This window comes from Portunus trituberculatus, chromosome 50, assembly GCF_017591435.1.
Source record: "Portunus trituberculatus isolate SZX2019 chromosome 50, ASM1759143v1, whole genome shotgun sequence".
Classification (NCBI taxonomy): Eukaryota; Metazoa; Arthropoda; class Malacostraca; order Decapoda; family Portunidae; genus Portunus; species Portunus trituberculatus.
In genome coordinates, this window is record NC_059304.1 from 11,971,393 (window position 1) to 11,981,392 (window position 10,000).

General features: G+C 34.1%; 1 protein-coding gene and 1 long non-coding RNA gene across 2 annotated transcripts in view; one reads left to right on the plus strand and one right to left on the minus strand.

The window, feature by feature from the left end:
* Nucleotides 1-10,000, minus strand: part of LOC123499504 (neural proliferation differentiation and control protein 1-like) — a 240,356-nt gene that overhangs the window by 19,637 nt on the left and 210,719 nt on the right. The window lies entirely within an intron of this gene.
* The window catches only part of LOC123499506, a 68,638-nt gene that overhangs the window by 8,060 nt on the left and 50,578 nt on the right, over nt 1-10,000 (plus strand). Inside the window, exon 2 of the long non-coding RNA XR_006673002.1 lies at nt 4,898-5,021. This is a non-coding gene — a long non-coding RNA (uncharacterized LOC123499506). The remainder of the gene's footprint in view (nt 1-4,897; nt 5,022-10,000) is intronic.

The following is a 10,000-nucleotide window of genomic DNA, read 5'->3' on the forward strand; positions in this document are numbered from 1 at the left end:
AAAGGAAAGAAGGAGGAAGTGTTTACCTTTGTTTTCCGGTAATTTATGTGACTATGAGAAGAAAATGTGTGTGTTTGTGTGTGTGTGTGTGTGTGTGTGTGTGTGTGTGTGTGTGTGTGTGTGTGTGTGTGTGTGTGTGTGTGTGTGTGTTGGGTTCTAAAGATAAGTCCAGAAACAATAATTGCTGTTTTATTATTATTATTATTATTATTATTATTATTATTATTATTATTATTATTATTATTATTATTATTATTATTATTATTATTATTATTATTATTATCATTATTATCATTACTATCATTATTATTATCATCCACTTCAATCACCTGATCTCTTTAAGACTTCCATGCGATTTACCTCTTTATTACTCACACCTGCTCGGTCTTTATTTCTTCCTATTCAATTTTCGTGCATCTCCACCTCCTCGTTGTTTCTTTTGCTGTCCGTTCGTCCGCACAGCAAGGAATCCACTGTATCATTATTCCCTTTATTTTTTTCCTTATCTATCTGTGTACCATTTGACTAATTGATAACATGTGATACACTCAGCTACCGATACAAGTCTGCCGCCATCCTTTCCTTTCTCTGTTCAATATTTACCTTTCCTCCTCCTCCTCCTCCTCCTCCTCCTCCTCCTCCTCCTCCTCCTCCTCTTCCCTTTCTCCATATTGCACTTTCCTTGTAGCATATATTTCCTATGTGTTCTCCTCTCCTTTCCCTTTACCTTCCTTCCTCCCTCTATTCCTACCTTTCTGATATTCACTCTGAAGCTTGCAAAAATGTGTTGATTATATAAAGGAAAAGAGGGGTTTGCTCTCTCTCTCTCTCTCTCTCTCTCTCTCTCTCTCTCTCTCTCTCTCTCTCTCTCTCTCTCTCTCTCTCTCTCTCTCTCTCTCTCTCTCTCTCTCTCTCTCTCTCTCTGTTCTCCTTTCATGCACTCATTTTTACTCCGTTGCTTTGTGAATTTACCGTTATCCATCTGTTAAGCTGCGTCAGTCTTTCTGCCCGTACGTTTCAATTTTTTTTTTCCTGGTATGCTTTTGTATATTTCCACTCCTTTTAAACCTCTCTAATGGAAAAGGGAGGAGAATGGAAAAAATGGAGGTTAGTTGTCGTTTTGTTGTGTGATGGAAGCCCTGTCTGATTCGGATAGGTTTTTTTCGTTTATTCGTTTTTCTTCTTTTGGTAAAGCACACGGTAATGGGAAATGGAATGTATGAGTTTATTTTTCAAGAAATGTGTTTGTATCGTTTTTTTTTTAGTTGGTGTAGCTAATACTTCTCCAATTAAAAGAGTGATAATTCGCTCACATTTCAGAATACAAGGACGTATTTTTTGTTTTTTATTCCTTCTCTGCTGGACATTTATTTTTCTATAATCACTAAATACAACTCATACACTTCCTGGTGGTAATAGTATCATGAGGCTTCTTCACCGAGGTAACGTAGCTCGTGTTCTTGCAGGATGGATTGTGTGGCCATTAGTGCGTTGTGCTGATTGTGCGGGCAAATGTTTACCGTGTGGGGAGTCTTAAGGAGGTGCTTGAAGACTCCGAGTCTTTCTTGGCAAAGAGCCACAGGCAGGGCTGTAGTTGATGGCAAGGGAGAAGCTGAACTTTAAACTCTCTCCAAGAGCAACGATAATTGAGTAGAGCAAAATTGTTAGTAATAAAGAAAAATATGATTGCTTTTACATTTTCACCGTGCAGCAATATGAAAGAAATCACAGCAATTACTGACTATGTACATAAACTAAAAAGAAGGAAAGCATTTGAGTTGTATTATGGCCAGGTTTCATTTCATACATCTTTAGCTTACACTTACAATAAAAACCTCGAACTTCATGATGATATTTTGTGGACTGTCTCGATCTGCATAGGGGCGAATAAGATAGCTGTAAGAATGTGCAAGGTTCACTACACGTGTTTCGAAAATTGAGGAGGGCAACGAAAGGATTGGTAGTGGTATGAGGAAACACGCGGCATCAAAAGTTTGATTATAACCAGCATAGTCATAACAAGCGTCAGTGACCAACTGAAATAAAAAGTAAGATATAATAAAACGAAATGAAAGCAACAACAAGGAGAGAGAGAGAGAGAGAGAGAGAGAGAGAGAGAGAGAGAGAGAGAGAGAGAGAGAGAGAGAGAGAGAGAGAGAGAGAGAGAGAGAGAGAGAACAGAGGTGCAGGTTGAAAATTCCATCCTCCACTGATTTGTATACATTAAAAAGACAAACTTAGGAAAAAGGAGCGAAAAAAACCAACAACTTCCTTGAAAATAACCACAAGGACATCCAATGCAAGAAGCTGCTCTGGGAAGGACTTTTGCCTCAACTAAACAGTGCGGTGAGAATAACTGAATAACATTAATTAATTTGGGGAGGGAAAAAAAAGGTTAACCCGCATTCTGGTACAACAACAAACTCTCAGCAAACCAACCATGTTAAAATAATAAGAAAGAGGAAGAAGGCCAGAAAGAAAGAGGGAGTATCGTGAGGGCGAGAGATGATTCATAGCAGGAAAGAAAAAAAAAAACATGAGGGAGAAAAGGCGGAGAAGGAACAGGTAGAGAAATAGAAATAGGAAGGGGAATAAAGGAAACTGGTGCACGAGAAAACAATGAGACCAATAGAGAGAAGAGAAAAAAAAATGTTAAGAACGATGTATGAGAGAGAGAGAGAGAGAGAGAGAGAGAGAGAGAGAGAGAGAGAGAGAGAGAGACTACCACTAACAAAAGAAAAAGAAAAAAATATAAAAAATAGGAGTGGCAAAGAAGAAAACGAGGTTGAGGTAAAAGAAACACAGCAGGTTCCAATGAACGAAGGGAGAGAAAAGAAAGGTGAGGGAGGGAGGGAGAAAGAGAGTAAGAGAGAGGGGGGAGGATTGAGGCTGGAGAGACAGGTGAAGAGAATAAAGGAAGAGGAAGGAGGAAGAAAGAGAGAGTAAAGAAGAGAGGGAAGGGGGATAGGGACAAGAGGGCGTGTCAGAAGGAAGAAGTTTAGTGTGGACGAAATTTCAGCTTTAAAAATAGTGGCCCGCCGCCGTCGCCGCCACCACCACCACCACCACCACCACCACCACCACCACCACCACGCCGCCCAAAACCCATTTATATCCACTTGAATCTGAACTTAAATCCACAAAATAGAAATTCCTTCCACCATCATCACTGCCATCACTATCACCCTTATCACCATCGGCGCTGACTCCATCTTCTACCATACCACTACTACTACTACTACTACTACTACTACTACTACTACTACTACTACTACTACTACTACTACTACTACTACTACCATCACCATCACCACTACTACTACTACTACTACTACTACTACTACTGCTGCTGCTGCTATGACTACCTCCATTGCTGTTAGTGTGAAGATCAAACTACCACCACCACCGCCACTACCACCATCACCACCACCACTACCACTACCACTTACAATAACAATAACAGCACTGGCACGCACATCACAATATATATTTTCTGCTCTATTTCATACCTACATGGGATTTCTACACGATATTTAAAGTAACAATTCAGAGTTTGTTATATATTATTATTATTATTATTATTATTATTATTATTATTATTATTATTATTATTGTTATTATTTTCATTATCATTTTTGTTATCATTATTATTATCATTAAAATTCAGAGATAACCATAAACATACTCTAAAGTTTTTATTATTTCCCTTCTCAAATACATTTTTTTTGTTCCGCTCATTCTGAAAATAAACCAGATCACAGTCAGATTAATTCGAAAATACTAGAAATAATCGAGGCGAGATTTTTGTTTATCTTCTGTCCTTACTATTCGTTTGATTTCTAATTTTCTTTATCATATCTGTCTCTTTCTCTCTCTGTACATACATTTTTTTATTTTACCCCTTGCGTGCACTGTCTTTTGTTTCGTAAGGCTTGTAGGAATAAAAGTTTTTCCTTATATTTCACCCATATACAGACACAGCCACACACACACACACACACACACACACACACACACACACACACACACACACACACACACACACAGACACACACACCCACACACATTTTGTTTTTGTTTTGAATTCCTTTGTCAAGAAGTGTCACCTTTACATTTTTCCTGCTTTGAAAACCTTTACTCATTTGTTTTACGTGAAAATACAACGAATCCTCTCCCCTTTTATTCTTTTCCTGCCTCATATCAAATCGACACAGTTTTCTTTCTTTATTTCTTTTATTTTTCCGTCACGTCAGTCACAGTTGCCATGTATGCTTTTTCGGTTTGCATTTTGATATACACATTTTTTTTTCTTGACTGTCGCAGTTTTCATATTTCTTCACTTCCACCACATGCAGTGTTTACTTTTTTCTTATTTTCTAATTTCTTCTGTTTTTATTCCCCTTTTTTTTCGTTTCTCTCCATTTCTTCTTTTTCTCTTCTTTTTCCTTTTTCTCTCTTTTTCTTAACTTTTTATTATTTTCATCGCTATTTTTCCTGTATTTATGTCTTCTTTAACTTATTTATCTCCATCTCTTTTCTTTTTCCTTTTTCATCTTTATTTTGGAAATTATACTCGTCTTCCTTAATCTTACACTCTCAAAATTTTCTTCTGCATCTTGTTTCTCCTTCCCTTCTTTTCATTTTCACTTTTGCAAGATCCCATAAACTTCCCAACTTTCCTCTTATATTTCAGCTCCCCCCACCCAACCTCCTGCGTTCTCTTTCATTACATTTTCTTTTACGTCTTGCTTGTTTTCTCTTCCTTCCTCTTCATTTCCTCTTTTACCAGACATCGTAAACTTCCTGACTCACCTTCTCCTTCTCCTCCTCCCCTCCAGCTCACGAAGACAGACCGTCGTAACTTAAATTAATGGTCTTGATCTAACTTTCCTTGCAGATCCTGGGACCGTGCTTTTGTCTGTCCGCCGCTTAGCACTTCGAGGCGCTCTGAGATGCTTGGCGAGGCGGAGGAGGAAGACGAACGCAGACAAGAAGATGAAGCGGGGTCAGATTAGCTCAAGGTAGATAGTTATACGTAATTTTTATGGTTATTCATGTGTTTGTTGTTGGTTTAGTGTTGTGTGTTGGGTGGAGGGTTGATGCGTGTGTTTGTGTGGTATTTTCGTGGCTTTGTTTACCGTATCTATTTATTTGTTTGTTTTAATCTTATGGGAGGGTTCTGGGTGTGGGTGTGATGTTTTGTTTCTTTTTCTAATTTCAATTTTTTTTTTCTGATTTCGTTTTTTGTTATTTTTCATGCGGTTATTATTATTATTATTATTATTATTATTATTATTATTATTATTATTATTATTATTATTATTATTATTATTCTCATTATTATTATAATTTTCATTATTATTATTATTATTCATTATTATTGCTATATTATTATTATTATTATTATTATTATTATTATTATTATTATTATTATTATTATTATTATTATTATTATTATTATTATTATTATTATTATTATTATTATTATTATTATTATTATTATTATTATTATTATTATTATTATTATATTATTATTATTATTATTATTATTATTATTATTATTATTATTATTATTATTATTATTATTATTATTATTATTATTATTATTATTATTATTATTATTATTATTATTATTATTATTATTATTATTATTATTATTATTATTATTATTATTATTATTATTATTATTATTATTATTATTATTATTATTATTATTATTATTATTATTATTATTATTATTATTATTTTATTATTATTGTTATTATTGTTATTATTATTATTATTATTATTATTATTATTATTATTATTATTATTATTATTATTATTATTATTATTATTATTATTATTATTATTATTATTATTATTATTATTATTATTATTATTATTATTATTATTATTATTATTATTATTATTATTATTATTATTATTATTATTATTATTATTATTATTATTATTATTATTATTATTATTACTATTATTATTATTATTATTATTATTATTATTATTATTATTATTATCATTATTATTATTATTATTGTTATTATTATTATCATTATTATCATCACCATTATTAGTTGTTGCTGATGTATTGTTGTCATTATTATTGTTGTTGTTAATGTTTCTGTTATGTTCAGCGTAGTTTTCATTAAGTTCTAAGGACGGTGTCTTTATGTCGGCTTGTTTTATCATAGCCCTAAGCAACAATCATATTCTCATCACTACCTCATAAAGCATGACAAAAGGAAGGAATTTAGAGGGCGCATACCTCGATGAAAGACGCAGTAGATTAAAACGGCCTACACAATACTTAAATGTAAATGAACTCTGGAAAGCCGATTCCGTAGACTTGTGCAAGATATGGGAAATGCTGAAAAATGTGAAATATTGTGTTATTCTAAGTTTCACCATCCAGTAATAAGAAAATGACAAGCATGAGGTAATTGAAATGTGGCAAAATAACACCGTAGATTTAATAAAAAATAATGGATCCTGAAAATTTCTATTAACTCTTTTGATAATAAGCGTGTATATAAACAAACTGTCACCGAAACAGAGTCAAACAATATTCAAATACATAATCTTAATATTAGCCCAAATAGTAAGAGAGAGAAAAAAAAGCTAATTTATACGGAATAAAAAAAATACCAGTAATATCGGGTTCAGCTTTAAAAAAAAAAGAAAAGAAATTGCTGAAGCTACAGTAATACGGCTTGTGGAAATAATTTATATATTCGACAAAAGAAAAAAAAATGAGTCATGGGAAGAGATTATTTATATTGGATGCATCGCTGGGGGACTAATTTTATTTATTTTTTTTTCACATTATTGAATGGTGCAAATAGTCGCGCATATTGGAGTCTCATTGATTAAAAAATAAAGTTTCTGTCCACCAATGCTGCAAAAATTCTCATTGAGCAAAGGTTCATGTGGCGTTAATAATGTGACATGTTACGCCTCAACCAGAAACGTGAATGGTAGACGATTGCAAAATATTAAGAGATAGATAGATAGATAGATAGATAGATAGATAGATAGATAGATAGATAGATAGATAGATAGATAGAGAGAGAGAGAGAGAGAGAGAGAGAGAGAGAGAGAGAGAGAGAGAGAGAGAGAGAGAGAGAGAGAGAGAATTATTCCATGATGTTTGTTTTATGAAATGTATTTGATTTCTGTTTATTCATTTATTTATTTATTCACTACATACTCATATATTTGCGTCTCATCTATTCATTTTTATATTTATGTTTCCCAAAAGGTGTTTTCGCTGTTGATTTTGTTACATTTTGTGGTTCGTGTGTTTTCTTTTGAGTCGCTACACTTGTCTGATCCTTCCCTTAATTTATAAGTTTTATATGTTGGTTGTTTTTGTTTTTGCGTTTTTGAAGACTTATTAGTTAGCTAGTCTAATTTTCCTTTCATCTTTTTTTTTACTAATTTTTTCTTTAAACTATTTTTCATCATGACTTGTTTACAAATTTCTTTTTATGTTTAATTTTCCATCTTAATTAACTTTCTTCTTCCTCACCATCTCTCTCTCTCTCTCTCTCTCTCTCTCTCTCTCTCTCTCTCTCTCTCTCTCTCTCTCTCTCTCTCTCTCATCTCCTCTTCCTCTACTTCCTCCTCATGTATTTTTCCTTCATATTTTCTTATATTCTTTAGTTTTCTCTATATTACGTGTTACATTTTGAATCTTTATAAATAACCTCATTGTGACAATACATGTGCTGTTTTTTTGTTCTTCCTATGGGTCCTGTTGTGTTCCTCCTTCTCCTTCTTTTATGCCTCTTTCTCCCTCTCCCCCTCGTGCTAAAATTGGATCCTCCCCTTTTTTTTTGTCTTTTCACACCCCGCTGCCAATCCACCCCTGCTCCACCCTGCCGTAAACTCCTGCTATTGTCACTCTCTCCCTGTTTGTACACTGCCCAACATGGCTTATTAGTACCAGGGTCGCCTCCTATAGAAGTACTGAAAGTTTATGTCCTCACCACCTGTGTTACGGTATGTTACTCATCAATGACGGATATGCAATTATGTCGCTTTCCACTCACTCACTCACTCACTCACGTCAGTATTTCTTGCTCCTAGTTAGTCAGTCGAATAGTTATTTAGTCATTCACTCATCTCTTTGATTAGTTTGTTAGTCTAATTCTCTTTTTACTCACTAATTCATTTATTTGTATTCTCATTTGCTATCCGACTCATCTCATTCTCACTTACTCATGTATACATTCTTTCTTTCACCTACTCGTTCTCATTTCCCGACTCACTTCTCCGTTTATTTATTGATTTCACTCGTCTAATCTTTTTCCAACTCTCTCCCTCAACTGTTCATTCATTTACTCACTCATTCAGGTTGTCAATGAGACACTCCTACACTTAGAAAAAGCCTCATCCATTCACTCACAACTCTTTATTCTTCAGTGATACAATTAGCCAGGCATTCACTCTCTACCTGATTCAACTATTCAATTTAGTCACGTCCTCACTCACCCCGTCACCAAACCCACCACCACACACACACACACACACACACACACACACACACACACACACACACACACACACACACACACACACACACACACACAGACATCCCCATCCTACACAGAAATAATAAAACAAAGAAAAGAAAGACAAACATGGACCTTCACCCACACCTCTCCCCGCACCTCCGTCCCACCCCCAAAGGGAAGATTAAAGAGCAGAATCTGCAGGTGGAACAAAAAAATACTGTTGTCTCCCATTCAGGGTTTTGTTTTGAGAGAGAGAGAAAGAGAGAGAGAGAGAGAGAGAGAGAGAGAGAGAGAGAGAATCCTGGTCACACACGCCAAAGCCAAGGCCACATACAACCGAACACAATTCCCGGAAGTGGACTAAAAGCTATTACGCAATAAATACGAAGACAGGAGAAAATAATAACAAAGGAAATGATGAAACCGCGGTTACCTGATGCCATCTTGAGTGTAAGGAAGAGGAAGGGAGCATAAAAAAACTAGGATGAGAAGAAGAAGGATGGAAGGGAAGAGTGAAGGAAAGAGCGATAGAAAGGAGGAGCGATAAGCAAAGATATTAACTGTAAAGGATAGATGAAGAGAGGAAAGGGAGAAATTACTAAGAAAGGAAATATTTGAGCAAGAAAAATGAAACGAGAGTTAAAAAATAAGTTAGAAAAAAGGAAGTGAAGAAAACAGAAGGGAAGATGTGAAGAAACGAACATTTAGAAAGGAAAAAAAAACGGAAAAAACTAGAACGAGAAGAAAAGAAGAAAATAATTTGTAGTAAAAAAAAATGTAGAGAAATGAATAAGTAAAGGAGAAAAAAAAAAGAAAATAAGAAAGAAAAGGAATAAGAAAAGAAAAGAAAAGTCTCATGCGTGAACCGGAAGCAGAGACTCGAAGGTTGGATCAATAGTTTGTTTGCTTTTTATTTATTTATTTTCTTACCTTATCCTCGCTTCCTTATTTTTTCCTTCTCAAACTTACAAACAACATGCGAATCACGTCTTTCTTCCTGCTTGTCAGTTTCAGTTTCACGTTTTAACTCACGATGCATCTTTCCCCTTTTTTTTTTTTTCTAACCTTCTTTATCATGTTTTTGTTTTGATTTTACCTTCTTTACCGTGTTTGCTTTATTTCTGACCATTTTTCACCATTTCTCTACCGTTCTATATCATTCTCTATCACTTCTCTACCATTTCCATACTATTTCTCTACAATTTCCCTGCCATTTTTCTACCATTCTTCATCATTTCTCTACCATGCATTTTTCTTACTTTCTGTACCATTTTTATTCTTTATTACCATTTTCTACCATTCTCTACTACTTCTCTACCATTCTCTAGCATTTCTCTATGAATCTTTACAATTTCTCTACCATTTTCTCTACCATGCTTTTTTCTTATTTCCTGTACCATTTTTGTTTTTTTCTTACCATTTTTCTACCTTTCCCTACCATTTTCTACCATTCTCTACCATTTCCCTATCATTTCCCTACCATT